This window comes from Pseudonaja textilis, chromosome 4, assembly GCF_049901715.1.
Source record: "Pseudonaja textilis isolate UNSWEBS1 chromosome 4, rPseTex1.2, whole genome shotgun sequence".
Lineage (NCBI taxonomy): Eukaryota > Metazoa > Chordata > Lepidosauria > Squamata > Elapidae > Pseudonaja > Pseudonaja textilis.
In genome coordinates this window covers 34,609,884-34,629,260 of record NC_141993.1, presented here as the reverse complement: position 1 = coordinate 34,629,260, position 19,377 = coordinate 34,609,884, and the positions used below count along the sequence as shown (strand labels likewise).

Genomic DNA, 19,377 nt, shown 5'->3' with positions numbered 1-19,377 from the left:
GAAATGGGAACATCCACTTTAAATCACAGTTCCATGGGTCTGATAAGTCACTATTTTTAATGTCCATGACCACAAATAGTAATTTGTACAAAGTATAGCCTATATAAAAGGAACAAACCAGCTATGTTCATCCCCTCTTTCACTGGTCTTTTCTACTGTTACCAAATAAATAAACATATGCTTCTTAGCTGCCCCTACTAAGCAACTAATTAACATCTACAATTTACCAGGCAGCCAATTAATTCTTTAAACAAGTAGTCAGATAAAACTAGATAAAGCATTTTACACTTAAGTGCATTAAACATTAAACTTAAACAAAGATAGCTTTTACTAAGGAGTGTGTGCCTTGATTAGCAACTTTTAACTTATGACATAATTGAAATAATTAAGATTTATGACAGGTTTTCAAATTATGACTGTCAGCAATTCAGATATGATGGTCACAGTGTCCCATGGTCATGTGATCAGTTTATTACCTATTTTATGGCCAGGTTCTGACAAGCAAAGTCAATGGGGAAGCAAATAGTAACTTGCAAATCATGGTTACATTACACCATATGGTGATTAGCTTAATAACTAACATTGTAAGTTGGGTACAGTCATATGCTGTTTTACTTAATGACGACATTAGTAATGGAGTTGTCAGTCACAGCTGAGATCATTAAGTGAGGACCACTTGTACTTTAAATAGTTACTGTCATATTTTCTTGGAGGGAGAAAACTGCAAATTTCAAACAGCATTTTCTACTAGAACAAAAGAAAAATCTAACTGAAAAAACACATTTACTTATATCAACATTTAACAATAAAACAATTTCATATCATACTTGAACTCTTGTTGCTGTTACACTCAATCCTTCTTTCCTTCTGATTTTACTTCTTCTTCCTTCATAGGCACACACTGAACTCCCTTCAAATCTCAATATTGCAATTTCCCTTTCTTCTAAAAAAAAAGGATTGGAAAAAATAGCCATTTTAAATAAGCAGAAAACACCATAAAAACAAAAAGTTGTACTTTTTTCATAAAGAGAAAACAGCACTATTGTTTTATGGTCTCCTGAGATATGATTAATTCTTTGACACTAAGAATGCTATGCATATTGTACATAATTAAAGATCTAAGCTATTTTGTGAGGTAGGAATAAAACTAATGAACATTTTAAAAATAAAATTAGATGGTGGTTTTCTAATTAAGAATTCTGAAAATAATTTTCAGAAAAATTAAGATGAATAGTAGGTAGGAGTTAAATTGCTTTACTATAATTTACTTTACTATAAATTATAAGTATTGTAACAAGCCAGGAAGAACATATGTTGCATACATTCTATTGAAATAATCAAAATTATTTTTCTAATGCAGTATGTTACTTTATGGAAATAAGTTGTTCCCATATCCCAAAAGGCTGGAGATTTCTTTCTAATGCCTGAAATGGTATGCTACAAATTACAGCAGTGTTAACTATTCTCCAGGTGATATGGAAACACTAACACCACAAAAATGTGCCTTGTTGGAATACTACCAGATGGGTGATGATCAAATTCATGAGTGTCTGCCAAGTTTATCTCCCAGATCAATCTTTAATAAACTCTGTTATAGAACTTCAGCCATATGATTTTATACTCAAGGGATAAAATAATTCTTCATCCTAGATCAGACTACTAGTGTTATTGCATTTTACTCAAAAAAAGATATAAAGCAGACTTAAAGTGCAACAGAATTCGTATTTGTGAGTAGATTTTCTTCTGGCTCAAATATTACCATCTGGTTTTGCAACATACTGATGCACCAATTCAACATAACATCAAGCTTAGACTATGTGCAGTGATTAGAATGCAAGCTAATTCTGCTGACTGCCAGCAGTTCAATTCTGACGTTTCAAGGTTGGCTCAGCTTTCCATCCTTCTGAAGTCAGTAAAATGAGGACCCAGATAGAGGATTGTAAAACAATGGCATCCTATGATTCTGATTATATGATAATACAGTACTATAATAAACTTATATTTCATCCTTTTTGCTCACCCGTAAAGAGTAGGATTTGAAGAAAGGTATCTTTAGAGGTTTCATATAATTTTCCTCCCAAATTATGTTTCCTTCATGAATGGAAAAACATTTTTATGGGGAGATGCAAAGACCCAGAAAATTACCCTTGCCAGAGTATAAAAATAGCAACATGCATTATTAGAGTCATAGACCAGCTATAATAAAAAGCAACATCCATATACAAAATAAGAATATGCTTATAAATATAAGAGGCAAAAACAATAAAAGTAGAATTCACAAAATTGTGCTAAAGTCACGCTTCTTCACTACAATATGGGATACAGGATAGAGGAAAAATTTTGATAGTGGGTCCTGGATAGTAAAAGCAAAAGCACAAGATTCTGCAATCTTTCTAAAGCAGGGGTCCCCAATTTGTGGTCCATGGACCAGCACAACATGCCAACAACTGGGCCTCGCAAACAAGTCAAGCCCCATCCAGGGGATGCAGGCGGCATACAAAAAACCATGCCTCTCCAATCCATGGAAAAACCTTTCTGGCCCTGGCCCTAATCCTAATGTAAAGAGATGGTTGTCCTCTCTTAAAGACCTCCACACCCATTAACAAATGCAACAAAGCATTATGTAGAAAGTTTTTAAAAACAACTTTTAGATGCATTTTAAAATTATATTTAACATGTGTATTTAAACAATTGGGTACTTTCCAAGAACCAAATTATAAACTGGAATTTGGATTGGGTATTACATAGATGACCTAGTTCTATCACTATCTTTCAAATTCATTAATTTCAACAGCTGCATATTTCCCAGTAAGCTCCAGATGTGCTGGACTTCTATATCTATCAGCCTTCCAGTAGCATAGCCAACAGCAAGAAGTTGTAAAAATGTGGAGGATAGAGGTTGCTAACTACTAAAGATTAAAGCTTTCCAAACCTATGCTTAAAGGTAAAAACTGAAATAATAATCTACATAATCGTGGCAAATTTTCCATACCCTGCACTATCTTCTTTGTATTAAGAAGTTTCTTTAAAATTAATATATAACAGCATTTCAACAAACTTTTATGGTAAAATGTTCAAATGCAGTTCCAAGAAGCAAAAGCAGAAATAAAAAAGGTATCATTAGGTATGAAATTTGTTCGCAGTTAAAACCATTAAGGTGAACAAGCTATTGAGAAAAAAACAATGGCTCTATGGAAAATTACGCATGTAGAATTTCTTCAGGGTCATATGGAAAAGGACTGCCGTTAGTCTGCAAAATCATGGTAGACAAAACCAGTTAAGCTAAACCAGCTTAAGCTTTCCTTATTGTAGTCTTCCTCCCTCCCCCTCTCCCTCTCAGTTTGGTGTAATGGTTAAGGTGCTGGACTATAATATCCCCTTCCTTAGGCACAAAAGTTCACTCTTGACTTCACTCTAGAAAGTTAAAACATATTTATCCAACATGCATTGGAACAGCCACCATAACCTTCAATGAAAGATACTTTCATTCTATACTGGATTGCTTTAGACTATAATAGTAATAATTGATTTAAAGAACAGTAGCCACTTGCTTTGACATTAGAGAGCATGGCATCCTTTACCATCAATTTCTACAAAGCCCTTACTGGATTTGACAACCATAAATAAAAAATAAGAAAGGCAGATAAAAGGATAGAAAGCAAATAAACAATGCTCAAGCTTGTGATCTAATGAAACAACAATCAAAGCGGTAAGCAATTTATCCTGCAAAATTACTTAGCCTCGCTAATCACAGACACAAATAAAGAAGCCACAAAACCACAGAGCATGTTTCAAAGCCTACTTTTTTTTTAAAAGCAATCTATTCCAAAGTACCAACTCACGTGTAGTGTGTTTACATTTACACATCCTTGGACCATCCGCAGATACATTTTAAAAGGACTAACATATTATCATCATGGAAAATACATTTATAAATAGTTACTAATCTTGATTGATCTTTACTACTGCCTAAAACAAAGGCAACCTGCATTAAATAACAGTTGCTGAGGAACAACTTCAGAAGAATCACTTTATATCCTATTTTTGAGTTTTAAAATCTGATACAAGCTGCTAAATCAGAAAGCTTTTGCCTGATGCTCCAGGGCTCTTGTTAGCTTTTTATCATTTAAAGCAGTATAAAGGTAAAAAAGAACATTGTTAGATCCAATAGCATTGTTAATATGTTAATTTCTTATCATTGCCAAGAGGGTAGCTTTAACATTGAGATTTTCACTTCTTCTAAATCTTAGTAAGGGATGCTTTGGCTATAAAAGGAACAAATCCTTATGGATTTTCTAGTTATGATGTTAAATAATTCATTCTTTTCAATTATGTTCTGTGAAGCTTTCCTACAATTCTTGAATTTAGACACTCTAATTTCACCTATCATCTCTCCGGCTTTTCCATTGTTGATGGCAGAAGAACTGTTTTGTAAGCCATCTGGAAAATACTATCTTCCAATATAAGATACAACGGGCGCTCTCAAAAATATTTTAAATTGAAGAAAATGTAATTCCTAAATATTTCTATCCTGGAGTGGATAACCATTCGCTTCCCCATATGTTTGGGGCTTTGAACAACATAAGCCCTGATGATTGAACATGGTAGATAGAGGTAGTTCTTAAGTTACAACCATTCGTTTTATGACCATTCAAAATTATAATGGCACTGAAAAGAAGTGAGTGATGACACTTTTTCACACTTATGACCATTGCAGCATCTTCATGGTCACATCATCAAAATTTGGATGCTTCATGGTCACTTCATCAAAATTTGGATGCTTATGACCGTTGTAGGGTCCTGGGGTCATGTGATCATCGTTTGTGACCTTCTGACAAGCATAGTCAATGGGAAAGCCATATTCATTCAACAAAAAGTATTACTAATTTAACAACTGTAGTGATTCACTCAACAACTGTGGCAGGAATGGTCATAAAATGGGCCAAGTGTCATTTATCTGTCACACTTAGCAACAGAAATTTTGGGCTAAATTGTGGTCATAATTCGAGGACTAACTGAATTTAGTCTAAAATACACCATAGACAGCTAGAATCTTTATGTACATAACAGAACGCAAATTTTAAAATGTACATCCAATAAAGCTACTAACTTAGAGCAAAAAGCACTGTTCTAGAAACTGACCATAGGCAGGATCAAGCTTCAAAATTTTTAGCAAGGGGTTCTCTGCCTGGTTGCTAGGTGGGCATGGCCATGGTGAGTGTGACTTAGTTGGCCTCTGCACCACAGGGTAGGGGAGTTTTTGCCCTCCCCGGGCTCTGGAGGCTTTCCTCGAGCCTCTGGGAGGGCAAAAATTGCCTCCCCGGGCTCTGGAGGCTCTCTGGAATCCAGAAACGGACCCATTTCCAGCCTTCCCAAACTTCTGAGAGACCTGTTTTTCACTATCCCTGAGCCTTCGCATATGCCCTGTACTTACCTGCATCCAAAACAGGCCGTGTGGGGAATCCTGGGAGGGGCAGGACGGGGTGGGGGGGTCAGCCAGGAGTGGAATTTGGGGGTTCTCCAAATTGCACAGAATCTTAGCTAGGGGCTCTTCCAAACCCCTGCCCGGACCATTGGTATTTACTAATGTATGAGCTAATAAATCCACTTTAGGTCAGGACTCAGTAAGTACAATATAGAAAGTCTTGGTCTGGTCTAGTAAAGCTTTCCTTTGAACAAAGGTTTAATTATAATACATATTAGGACAGATTTGCAACCTGGAACTTTTTTTCTTTTTTTTTAGGAATGAACTATTAGAATGAACAGCTTCAATTGTAATCTAGCAATTCTTTCCTTTCTATTGTTGACAAACTGAAGAGTGTGAGCTTTTCAATAGCTTCTCTTAAAAGCAACAGCATTTTTAGAGATAACCAAACAGCAATTGCCAAATAAAAGAGTTGATTCCTACAGGCTTTTTTTTGGCTTATTCTTGATTCTCACACTGTGTTCCACATGTTCCTCAAGGCACATAAAACTCATACAGTATAATTTCTAATCATGAATAACCCTAGCACCACAGGGCGGAAAGAAGAATGTGATGGACTTAGTCCACAGGAATTTGTAAAATGTAATTATTGGCATGATCTGTGGAAATAGTACAATTTATCATCCCCTTCAAAATGTGTGAGATAATCCTTAAAAGGATAATAAATAGAATGGTGCTATACTTATGACCCAAACTTTATCATTTGATCTTTACATATGATTCATAAATTCGCCTTTCAGCCTTTCAGATCACTACCCAAATGGAGTATAGCTTTATGGAGTTTGTTTCCAAATGCAATTCAAATTGCTGGTATTGTTATCTCTAAAGTCCTGCACAGTTTAGGATATGGGTAACTCCATACCACTTTCTCTTCGTGATCCTAAGCATTAAGGAGTGTTATCTGCAGGAATCATGGGACTAGGCCTTTGTACACATCCCTCCCTTTTCTAAAGTAGCATCTCCCGTTTCTGGAATTTGGTGAGTGATAAAAACTTGGCTGTTTTAGCAAGCTTTCAGGATCTGATGAACTACATTTGTTCCCTCCTGGAGGGTGAATGTTTACATATGTTCAATCTGTCCTTTAGTGTCTGAGTAATTTATACTGGCACTATTGTGTACTGCTTCAATTATATTAGTGCCTGTAGAATAGAAAGCTGTTCAGATGTACTATGCCTCAAGCAGCAAGAAAGATGGATGGGTGGGTGGATGGGTAGATGAATGGGTGAATACTTAAATAAATGGAAAGGGATGAGATGGAATGGAATGAATGGGCTACTAGATAAGGAACTTTTAATTGTTATATCTTAATGAAGGTCCCTCTATAAAGTTGTGTAACTATTTGATGCTGCCTGAGAAGTGAGGCAATCATGTGAAATACTAATCTACTAGTACTAATCTACTGATTATTCACTAATTCAGAACTATGTCTCTATATCTCACAATGAATATCTCAATCAATGTGAAATGTCAAACTGATATATAAAGTTTTATCTGTACTATACTACACGCTATAAACGAGGCACAATCTACAAAGTATGACCCATATAAATGAAACACTTTATCAACGACTTCATTGCTCTTTCAAACCCACAGACGCCTAAAATTAGATAGCTGTTTCAATTCTGAGAGTGTATTTTAGATTCTAATTAAATTATGTTTGTGTTAATTATTTACAGATATTTTAACAGGTGGTAATATCTTCTGCATTCACTACTTTTAAATATGAAAATATTTTGGACTGATTTTTCCCAAAGGAGATGTCAGAGCTGCAGATACTTGGATATCTTATTCCAGGAAATGAAAATGCAAATTTACAATACAAAACAAGAGTTCCCTTTCAAACAAGTACACATATCTATTAGAATTCACCTTTTCCTTCGAGACCCTTCTCACAGTATGGACTTTTATTACATTATTTTTAAAGTTGAGTCATTTTTACTCAATTTTGTAGTACTATTACTTCCAAAGATTACTCGAGCAGCACTTTCCAGAAATTCATTTTAAAGCATTTGTTCTGCTTTTAATCAGGCTTGTATATATTCTAAATAATTTCACCTCAATGGAACAATTGAGAATACATTAAGAATTTTGGACACGTTTTAGCATCAGAACTTGGACATTCTGATGAGTGTTAAATCTGCCAAAATTCTGCCAATTAACATCCACAGTTTTATCCTTCTTTGGATTTCTCTGCCAATAACTCCACCAATATACCATGGGCTTCAGGCAGCATTTATTGATTCAATTTCTGCTTAAAGCTTTAAGCTCCCATACACGCGCTATCTGTGTGCAAAACCCAGATTTCAGAACTTAATTAAAAGTGTATGTAATGAATTACATATCCATCTTTATTTCAATGCTATACAATAAACCAGTGGTGCAGTAAACTCTTACAGCAAAAGCTCAGAGTAACTAGACACATATGATGTACAAACTTCATTAGGAAATCAAGTTCTGGAAAGACAAAATGTCATGAATAGTTGGCAGTGAAGGGCTGTAGAAAAGAAAATTAAAGGCAAAGGAAATGAGCAAAAGGGCATAAGAAGACAGCAACCCTAACAATACTATTGGAAATCTGCTTCTGCAGAATTATAGCTACCAGTTACAGTCTTCCTTTTCAGATACAATTCTCCCTTGCAAGTTACAGTAAATTTAAACATTATCTAATTTCTAGAAGGATCAGTGGTGGGATTCAAAAAAATTTACCACGGTTTGATGGGCGTGGCTTGGTGGACACTCTTTGCGTGCATGTACACAATTTGCACAGGTGCAGAGGCGTTCCAACTCACCTCCTGCAAGCCTGCATTTTCCCAGTCCCTTCAGCAGATGCCGCACTGCACTCTGCTGTGCCGCGCAAAGCATTTGTGCTTCAAAAGCAGATGGTAAAGGTGACTATGAGAGCCCAGGCGGGTGGGTCGGCCCAACAGCCGAGTGGCGGAGAGAACCAGTTTGGTTGCTCATCGGTGCTACCGGCTCGGCAGAACCACTGAGAAGGATCATATGACACGGGTCCCCAACCCCTGGGCCATGGCCCACTATTGGGCCATGAGCTGTTTGGAACCAAGCCATGGTGGGTGAGCACGTGCACATGCATCCCCACTTGCACAAAAAGTGGGTGAACGCGCTCCATTTGTGTAAGAGGCTGGCGCATGTGCCCACCCCTCATGCAAATGGAGCCGTGTGCATGCGCTTGCCTGCCATTCGCACGGAATTAACCCCTCTACCTCCCCATCAGTCCGCAAACCCGGAAAGGTTGGGGAACTCTGTCATATGGCATTAACTCACTGTTGATAATTTTATGAAAATGTTTATCATTACTGGTCCTTTCAAAAAAGAATGTTTTAAAAAATCACTGTAAGACCATGGCTTCTGCAATTCTTCCCAGCTCTTTATCATCAGTCCTATAGGGAGCATCCATATTCTGTGTAAAAAAAAAAAAAAGCACCGTCTTTGTCAATTTCTGTTTGTTCCTTGAGTTCTATCTACAGATAGTCCCTGGTTAATAACTATACATTGAACCACTGTTCAAAACTACAATGGCATTCAATGAGAGATTTATGGTTGGTTCTCAAGTTGAGGCTATCCCAGCAACCCTCCCACCCACAGTTATGTTATCATGATTTAGGCACTTGGCAACCAGTTCACAATTGTGGTGGTCCCAGTGATGTGATGGTCATTTTTACCTTCACTGCCAACTTTCAAAAAGCAAAGTCAATGGGGAAGCCAACAAGAGGTTGTAAATGGCCACCATGTGATGTTGCATCCTACAGCTCCAATTACTGGAATTTCTATCATAAGTCTCCGCAGCCATGTGACATTTTATTATTGTGTTGCTTAACTGAAGAGTTTCTGTTCCCAACTACTATCATAAAGCAAGAACTACCTATTTGTGTGTATGTTTACCCTGGTACATGTGCAATAGGCTGCAGTGCATATAATGTCATCTGGATCAGATGACCAGAAAGTAGGAGTGACTCAGAATGGCAGTAATCAGTATTATGAGCTACTGCAAAATTGTCTCTCCCAGACAAATGCAATGAAATAAATTCTTCTGGAATATTTTGTCTGTAACCTCCAGCCAGATATGGGCCATTTTTAATGGAAATCTTTCTTTTTTTCTTTTTTGCAAACTTCTCCTACCACACCCATTTTGTTATCCTGCTGATCAACCTAGACAAAAGGCCCTTTACATCACTGAGTTGGAAAAAAACAACAACAGGTAATAAGGTGGCTGTTTTTCCCTGTAAAAAAAATCATTCATGCATTTAAATTTGTACATCTTCCTTTTGAAAATTCGAATCATTTTACAAAAATGATATATCCTTATTTTATCCCCAAATAATCCCAAAAAGTAGCTGAAACTAGGCAAGTATGATATTGAACAAGTCAGTAATCACTATGGTCAAATGGGAATTTGAAATTGATTTTTTACAGGACATAGGTCTGACAAACAAATATATTCATGCACCCATCCCTCTCAAATACACAGACATTTACGCTTCTCATTGCACTCTTTTTTAATCACAACTCTTTTCTGGAAAAAAAAAAAAGAAAAAAGGTTGAGACACAGTAGGCAAAGGAAGGTTATATATCAGTGGTAGTCAACCTGGACCCTACCACCCAGTAGTGGGCGTTCCAGCTTTCATGGTGGGCGGTAGGGGTTTTGTCCCCTACTTTATAAATCACCATTATTGTGGAACCGGTGGGCGATTAGAGAAAATTTTACTACTAACAGAGATACAAAAGTGGGTGGTAGGTATAAAAAGGTTGACTACCCCGTTATAGATCCTGGGTTGGGAACTGGATTTTTGTCAACTGGAGGACAGGCAGGACACTGCCAAGCTAGCAATGGGAAGACTGACTAAATTAGCAAACAGCACTAAGTTAACAGCAGAGTGTACTGCAGCAGTTGAAGGTAGCAGAAGAAATGGCTGGGTTGGAAGCAGAGAAAAACAGGGACATTGTGGGAAATAAATGGCTAGGATAATGAGGAAGATGAGGTGCCCAAATATGGAAAAAGGAAAAAAAATATTGAAGGTGGGAAAATGAGTGTTTCAACTTCTCCAAAAACAAAGGACTAATCGTGGAAATTTCACTGTGTGTGTATGTGTGTGTGTGTGTGTGTGTGTGTGTGTGTACAAATTAGGTATGGAGTAGCGCTATCTGTAATACACCAAAGTTTTTATTTATTTATTTAATTTGGTTTGTCAATTGCTTACAAGATAATAGGTATAAGTAAAAACATAAATTATGAATACATGGATACATATAAGAAAAATGAAAGAAACAATAGGACAGGGACGGTAGATACGTTGGTGCACTTATGCACACCCCCTACAGACCTCTTAGGAAAGGGGTGAGGTCAATAGTAGAAAGTCTAAGGTTAGTTTTGGGGGTTTGGGGAAGAAAGAAGTTAGGGGTGTGCGTGCCTATTTTTGAGTAATGGTGGGTTGGATGAGGTAGGATGTGGAGTTGTGGGTTGTGTGACTTACTTTTGATACTTTTTAACTTTTCTTGAAAAAGAAGCTAAGAGACATAACAAGTATGCATAAGTGCAATTATATTTGAAGATAAGAAAAAGGAAATTGGCAGCAAAAGAGGTCAATAAATTAGTTCATGAGAGCCTGTAAATTTAGACAATAGTAGACAGCATGTGCCTTGTTGAGTCACCCCTTAAGATATATTTCCTAACCTAAGCAGAGAAATAGATTGATCAAAGACAGGCAAAAAAGCAGAGGGATCAGGAAAGACTTTGGTTTCCCAATTTAGTTTCCTTGTAAGAATCTGTCAGGAAGCATCAGAAATTCCTTCCCTTCCCAGCAGGTAGGTAACTGACTGCTACTGGATAGGGAAGGGACCAAAGGATTCTGAGACTGGCTGGGAAACTGTCCTGGAACACTGAAAATAAAGATTATGTGACTGTAGCAGTCCAGCAGTAGCCCTGAAGTAGGCACAACTTTCCCAAATCTAATTCCCTCAAGAGTCATAGATCTCAGATTTTGGATACATTCTGTAAATTAGCCCATCTGAAACTTGGTTCAAAAAAGCTTGCCCTCTGATGTATCATTTCACCCAGATAATGGTAAAGAGTTTTAGTAATATACATAGGTAAGATAAATAATATGTAATTTTTTCTTGTTGAAGTTCACTTTGCATTGCAATGTATTAATAAACATGTTGGTTTACAATGCATAAAAAGTCTGAGCAATAAACAAGACCATCAGGACATCAAACTTACTTCCCAATTAATTTATGGAATTTCAAAAATATGAGAAATATTATGCCGTATTATCTGGTTACAGCTCAGTGAAGGATGCAACACTGCTTTGATGAATTAATGCATATTAGGATATGAAAAGAATGGTCCAATACATATTTGGCATTCAAAACAGGAAATCTGACAAGGATGAAAAAAATATGAATCAGAAAATGAGCAGAAACAGTGAATCCCTCTATAATAAATATAAATCTACATTCTATGGCAGCAAAACTTTCAATAAGTATCTATTGACTTAAAAGGTCATTGATCAAATGTAGGCAAAATTTCAAGGCAAGCTTACAGAGAATATTACAGTGAAGAAATCCTAAATCTGAATTACAAAAATTATTAAATTGGCAATAATTGAGAAAAACAGTATTTTAAAAGAATAATAGTTTAATCTAAATTAAGAACAAGTTGTAAGTGTTTTAAATTAGGCCAAATTACATTCCAAAAGACAGCCTGAAGTTATGATTATATATGCATCATGTATTAGGCATGATGCATTAAGAACATATTGAATCCAGACATAGACCAAATACACCCACTGAAATCAGTGAGTCTTAAATTGGTCTCATACTTAGCCAGTACCACTCATTGAGAGTGGCCTGTCCCATATATGATTAAGCTTGAATCCAACACAATTATGTTATTCAACTCTGGGGGGAAAATACAATTTTGTGTTTTTTACATAAAACTGCATGTAAGCCAACTGGAAGCACAATGAAACATCATAGTGACAGAAAACCTCTCCTGCCAAATTACTTTTGGATTAAGGATATCTTTCTAAAATGTGACAGCTGGCTTGTATTATGGCACATTACATGATCCAAAGTACTGCTTGAACCTCTTCTCTGTTTTTCAGCTGTTAACTTACACAAGGTAATCAAACTCTATCATAAAAGTAGAATAAATATACTCAGAGTTTTTTTTTAATCTTTACAATCACTATTAATATTATATTCCCTTTGGTGAACTGGTAGCCAAAAGAAAAGAAGCCAAAATTACTAAATATTTTTTGTGCAGTCAAAACTAGTTCGTTTATTGTTCATTAATCTGTTTCACTAAAAACAACTAACGTTGAGACTAACTCATTATCAATATGGGAAAAACAGTAGCATTGATGAAACTCATCTTCAGCATGCAGAAATTCATAATCCATTGTCCTAAGATGTACTGTCTAAAAGAAGAATTTAGGTATTCACAAAATAAAGACATTCACAAAATTTCATGCAAGTAGGGATGGAAATGTTTTAAAAGCTTGTGGAAACTATGGTGTGTGTGTGTGTGTTATAACAATTGAATCAAATTAAATACAGATTTTTTAAAAACGATGGAATCTGCACTTTTTTGTTTTGTTTTTGGTTTTTTTGCTAATTGAAACAGTGGAAAGCAAGCATTTGCATTTATTATATAGCATGCTAAAATATGATGATGATGTTGCATAGTCATTCAAATGTTTGGATTGCATTTGGCATTTTTATCCATTTATTGATTTCTTCCCAAGGACCTGGGATAGGCAGATATAGTTGTTTAATGATATTAAAACTATTGTCAGAGGATGTAAGCTGTTCCAAGTATCGCTGGCTTTTGAAATTGACTGGTGATTTTGTCAATAGTAATGGTGTTCCCATGGTGCTCCAGATGTTTTAGGATTGCACCTTAGATGCCTCTCACTACTGGTACTACCTTTGCACTCTTTTGCCACAGTCGTTCTAATTCTATTTGTAGGACTTTGTATTTTGTTATCTTCTCCATTGTTCTCCACTTCTATTCTTCAAGTTCTGCTTCATCCATTAACCAGACTATTTTTCCCTTTCTTATCAACAGTCGTTAAGCCTGAGCTGTTCTTTGGCAAATATTATTTTATTAAACTCTGGGCAATTTGCAACATTCAAACAAAGAAATCACAATTACTACAATAATAAGATACCCCAAGAAGACAGATGAAGAACTTAAATCATGGCATGGATGTTGAACAATTCCTCAAACGTGAAAATCAGCCAATTTCTCCTGCACTTCTTAGCTGGTAATACTGGGCAACTTTTAGAGTCAAGCATAGGGCTAGAATCAACATATGGCTAAATTGCATAACTTCTCATTCAAAAAGATGAGTAGAATCTACTGGAATATGTCACCCTCACTTTACTCATATTTAAATCCTACTAATTTCAATTGTAAATGAATATTGGACTACAGTAGCTTTTAATGCATACTCAGATACGCACACCTAGACAATTTTAAAATCTTACATCTGCAAAGATAGTCAGTAAATCAAATTTTGACTAAGACAGGTACAAGATTTTACATAATAACCAAAAAAGGCATGGTTTTCCAGATAACATTGTTCTAAATCATTATAACCTAATGATTATAAGATCAATCTTGCTGGTCTAGGTTCTAGACTCTAGGACAAGTCTCAAAGACTGCAACATCATTATAAATGGTTTTTTTTAATTACTAAACATAATGTTGAACATTATTGACTGGAATAGGACAGGTAGCAATAGATTTAAAAGCTATGATATGAAATGGTTGCAAAGGATTGCTTAACAAAAGACGTTAGCTATTTAGTAATTAGCAATAAATGTGATAACCATTGTATGTAAAATATATGCCCACCTTTTTTTGTTAAGAGATTCAGAACACTGCTTGCAAAAGTTAAAACATTATTGCATTCCTAACTTAATATTTCTTACATGAAAAATTAATCTGCATTCATACATAATAAATACTTACAATAGTTCATTTAGTGACCATTGCAACGGCACTGAAAAAGATGACTTATGACCGTTTTTCAGACGTACAACCGTTGCAGCATCCTCATAGTTATGTGATCAAAATTTGACTGCTTGGCAACTGGCTCATATTTATGATGGCTGCTGTGTTCCAGGGTCATTTGATTCCCTTTTGTGACCTTCTGACAAGCAAAGTCAATGGGGAAGCCAGATTCATTTAACAACCATGTTAGTAACTTCACAACTGCGGCAATTCGCTTAACAAATGTGGCAAGAAAGATTGTAAAATGGGGGAAAATTCACTTAAACATCTCACTTAGCAACAGAAATTTTGGGCTCAATTATGGTTGTAAGTTGAGGACTACCTATACATGAAATCAGGATTATATCCTTTTGCCCAAACAGGCCAAGGCCAAAGCAAAAGCCAAAATTGAACTGTAGTATCCTTTGTTTTCACAAGTTTTGAAAACATTTCAATCCTCAGTCAGAAAGGGAATAATCATGGATATCTTGGGTAGAAACTGATCAGAGAAGAAAATGCAACTGTATCAGTGATTTCACACTCACGAAGTAGAATATGCACTGACACATTGCCCTTCCTAAGCTGTTTGTCACACAGAGGATGCCACAAATGATACAGGACACACAAAAGCTATAAATGGCATTTAAACTATCCAGGCTGAGCTCTCTTACTGGGTATTTTGGACATCTCCCTGAATTTGGGACGAATGGCTGATGACATGAAATGACTTCAATTTTTTTAGAATAAAGCTGGATAGGAGAGAGCTTCTCTACTCTAAACCTTTGAAATGGCAAAAAGTCAGTCCCCTTCTTTCTCTCTTTCATATGAATAAAGGAAAAAATGTACTTTGCATAAATTAAATATAAACTTGATTAAATGTGTTTGTGTCTCTGCAATGACATTTAGAATAGGAAGTATTCGTGTTCTGTTTTAAAAAGAATAACTCTTTCAAATGCAATTTGAAGCTGTCAAGTCAATCTCCTTTACAGATCTTTTAAATGTCACATACCTTCGAAAGGGGATGGCTGATTCCATTGCAAATGTGTGACTGAAAACAGTCCATGCTAAATCAAGAATTTATTAAAATATGCCACTGACATTTATATTGATTAAGCCTAGCCCTTTCACTTTCTCGCTTTTGAAAGAAATCATTTCAAAAGAAGTGTCACAGCATCTTGTATTATATCTTATTGTACTTAATATAATTTTCAAGTACAACTACAACTAGGCACTATACACACAGCTTCTTCATGAAACACAGCTGCATGAAAAGAACATGCTGCTAATTCTGCCTATAGATTAATGTGGAATTATATTATGAGGACTAGGTGGGTGTTCCTTTACAGTTTTTCCCCAGCATCCTTGGAAATTTACAGCCAAAAATTTTAACTGCACTTAATATAAATCAATTATAGAGCTATACTTAATGGCTTTAAATAGAAGACTGTATTAATCATAATACTGTGAAGAAAAAACTAGCACTGCTTGTAACAGACACAATATTATTAGTGAACATTTCTATGCAGTTCATAATATTAGCATCTAAGAGTCCAGCTATCTACATAGATTTAATAAGGCAATACTCAAATGATAAACTATAAAGAGATGGTACATTTTAAAAGTGATTCTAAGTTACAGCCCCCAAAACAGTTATGATAACCTCATTCAACTATATTTTAAAATTTATTCTCTCTTTAGTTCAATCTTTTAAGCATGCAGTGGGTTATGATTTATAACAAACTAGGGAATGTGAAGTATTTCCTTGCCTTATCACCTGCAAGTATTGCCAACCTGTAACAACTATCAAGATGAATTTAAAGAAAGTCTGTTTTGCATTAATTGCTTTCCATAGAATTACTGCTATAGATCATTTTCATATACAGGATTATACCAGGACCCCAAAAGTCTGTTGTTCAATTTAAGAGTCTCTTTGTTTGCTACTAAATCTATAACAAAGTGTGAGAGGTTAACTATTATTCCAAGATTAATCTCTTTGTACTCTATAATTACTCACTGGGATGTGTGAAAAGGGTTAATTCCCAGCTAATTAAAAGGTGTTGCATAGCGCCCTATGGAAAGACATCATAAAATAAACCATCAGTTCTACATACTGTTAAATGTTAATCATCTCCAAAAGATTACTAATAGAAGGCTTAATAGCAGACTGAGCTGGCAGAGAGGTTACATAAAAAAGACCCCCAATCTCACTCACATTTTATAATGTTTATTGAATCTTCTGCTTTGCCCAAAGGTCTGGAATATTGTGCAATTTATAGATAAATGACACTGAATTCCGGAGTCCTATTTACCTGTTTGTTAAGCATGAATGTCAAGAAGTAAAGAGCAGTATAACAGAATAGTTATTTCTCTTGATGCAATAATCTTCTTCCCTTAGCTTAGCAAAAGGTGTTGGCTTACCTGAGATGCCCATTCTCATTAGCTGCTAGAGAGTCCAGGACAGGATAAACTTCGCGTCCTTCGGACTGAGTCTGCAAAACTGTTTAGACCCGCCTATTGCCGTGGTTACCCAGTTTTCAGCGAAGTACACTTGACAGACATGATGTAGCTCTGTAAAAACAATAGTCCCACCCAAACCTAGACCAGACGTCACTAGGGTGGGGCTAGACTCTTTAGCAACTAACAAGAATAGGCATCTCAGGTAAGCTAACGTCCTTTCTCCATTAAGCTGTTGCGAGAGTCCAGGACAGGGACATACCAAAGCCGGCATGTCCATGGGAAGGCCTAAGTCTGGTCCACATCTCCCTGCCTCATGTGCACCCTCTGGAACACCCTTCTGCCAAAGACAGCTTCAGCAGAGGCGAAGGTGTACAAACAATAGTGCCAGATAAACAGGAAGGGTGAAGACCAAGTGACAGCCTGGCAAGATTTCTTCTATGGAGGCTTGCTTAGCCTAAGCCGTCATTGTAGCCACCCTCCTTGTGGAGTGAGCCGTCAGTCTACGGGACACTAGAAGAGCCGGAGTCTCATAAGCTGTAGAAATGCAGGGTCAAATCCACCTGCTCATTATTGATGGAGTGGTCCTGTTGCCTAAGATAGCGGACTGGAAAGACACAAAAAGTGATTCCATTTTTCAAAGGTAGAGATCCTTTTGATATATATATAGAGAGAGCGCCTTACACACATCCTGAGTGTGCCACTTTTTTCCTAGCACATGACTAGGATTAGGAAGAAGTCCAGTAATACTAGCTCCTGAGCTCTGTAGAACCATGAATTAGTGGTTAAGCATGGATAGTGGCAATCACCCTGGAACAGTATTTGTTCTTTCTCAAAGATACCCACTCAAGCACCAGATGGACAGCTGGAGCCATTGCAGCTCCTGATGGACCAGGGCCCCCTGGCTGAGGGAGATCTTACTGGCAGGAATCCTCCAAGGTCGACTCACCGACAGGTTCACCAAGTCCGCAAACCAGGTCTGCCTGGGCCAATGGAGAACCAGGAGTAAAATCTCCGCTCTCTCCACCAGCTTCTTCCTGATCACAGCAGGAATGAGAGGAAGAAGCAGAAAGGTGTACAGGAGTCCTGATGGCCACTAGCTCCGGAGGGCATTGATCCCCTCTGCCTCCAACGCAACGAACTTGGTGAAGTATCTGGGCAGCTGGGCGTTGTCTGGAGTGGAGAACAAATCCACGGCTGGAAGGCCTAATATCTCTGTCAGCTCCCTGAATGTGGATGGGTGAAGACACCATTCTGAGTGGTCAACCTTGGCTCTGCTGAGCCAGTCCGCTTGCACATTGTCGACCCTAAAATGGGGTCCGCCCTGAGGGACAGAAGGTGCCTCTCCACCCAAAGCCCCAAACTCTTGACCTCCTGCATGAGGGTCCTGGACCTGGTAACCTCTTGCCAGTTGATGTGGGCCTTGCCAGCCACATTGTCCATCAATATTAGGATGTGGCACCCTGCAACCCTGTCCCGGAACTGTCTGAGGGCTAGGTGGAAAGCCCTAAGCTCCAGCCAGTTGATTGCTGAAGCCTGTCTGACTGAGACCACCGACTTTGTGCCATCTCTGACTGTAGATGTGCCCCTCCCAACCATAAAGGCTGGCATCAGTGGTAATAGTCACATGGCTGGGCTCCCTGAACAGATGGCCTCTGTGGATGGCCTGGGACTGCCACCAATGGAACAATCAAATTACCAAGTGAGGGACCTGGACCTTGATTGATGAGTGGCTCCTGCCTGAACTTTGGGAGTCCTCTGCAGGGACCTCTGCAGAGACCGGGAATGCAGTTGAGCCCATGGAACTATGGCTATAAAGGAAATCATCTTTAGGCAAGCTGATTAGAGGACCACGGAAGCATACAACCTGTTTTATATGGGACATGCTTCCCATTACTAGTTTCCTACAGAAAGCTTTATAAAACTGGTATGAAGGTAATTATCAATCAACAAAACACACATAATTCAAACAATTTGTTTAATTGGATCTAGGCATTCTGAAGCTTAAATATATTTAAGATTGCAACCACAAAATTAAACTCGGTTGTCTCCATGAGGATTTACTAATAACTATAAGTTATTTCCAAGAGGTCATTGCGTTTTTTGAACCTTTATCTCTCTATATAAGAGTGAAACACCACTCATGCATCATCACAAAATCTCCAGAACTGTAAAACCAACAAATGTGAAATTTGGCACGTATGTTCCTCTTGGATTCTAGGTGCTCACAAAGAAAGGATTTTTCGAGATGACCATCAGAGAATTAGCATTTCGTACATTATTATTAACACGCTCTGATGCTAAGAAGTTTCTCCTTAGAGCTGCTCGGATCATCCAGAGAGTGGGAGGTGCTTCAGTCTGCGTCATTGTAGGCTGAGCTTAATTACTGAGGAATGCTCCGCCTTCCATCACGTGGCTC

The 19,377-nt window shown here is 37.3% G+C and overlaps 1 protein-coding gene across 7 annotated transcripts in view; it reads right to left on the bottom strand.

Annotated features, from left to right (window-relative positions):
- Nucleotides 1-19,377, bottom strand: part of CTBP2 (C-terminal binding protein 2) — a 239,604-nt gene that overhangs the window by 181,906 nt on the left and 38,321 nt on the right. The window contains exon 1 of one of the 7 annotated variants that reach the window (XM_087932556.1): nucleotides 828-944. The exons of 5 other annotated variants lie outside the window; for them this stretch is intronic. The gene's annotated coding sequence lies outside the window, so the exon portion shown is untranslated. Of the gene's footprint in view, nucleotides 1-827; nucleotides 945-19,377 lie in introns of those variants that run through there. One more of the 7 variants, XM_087932555.1, reaches the window with a different exon arrangement.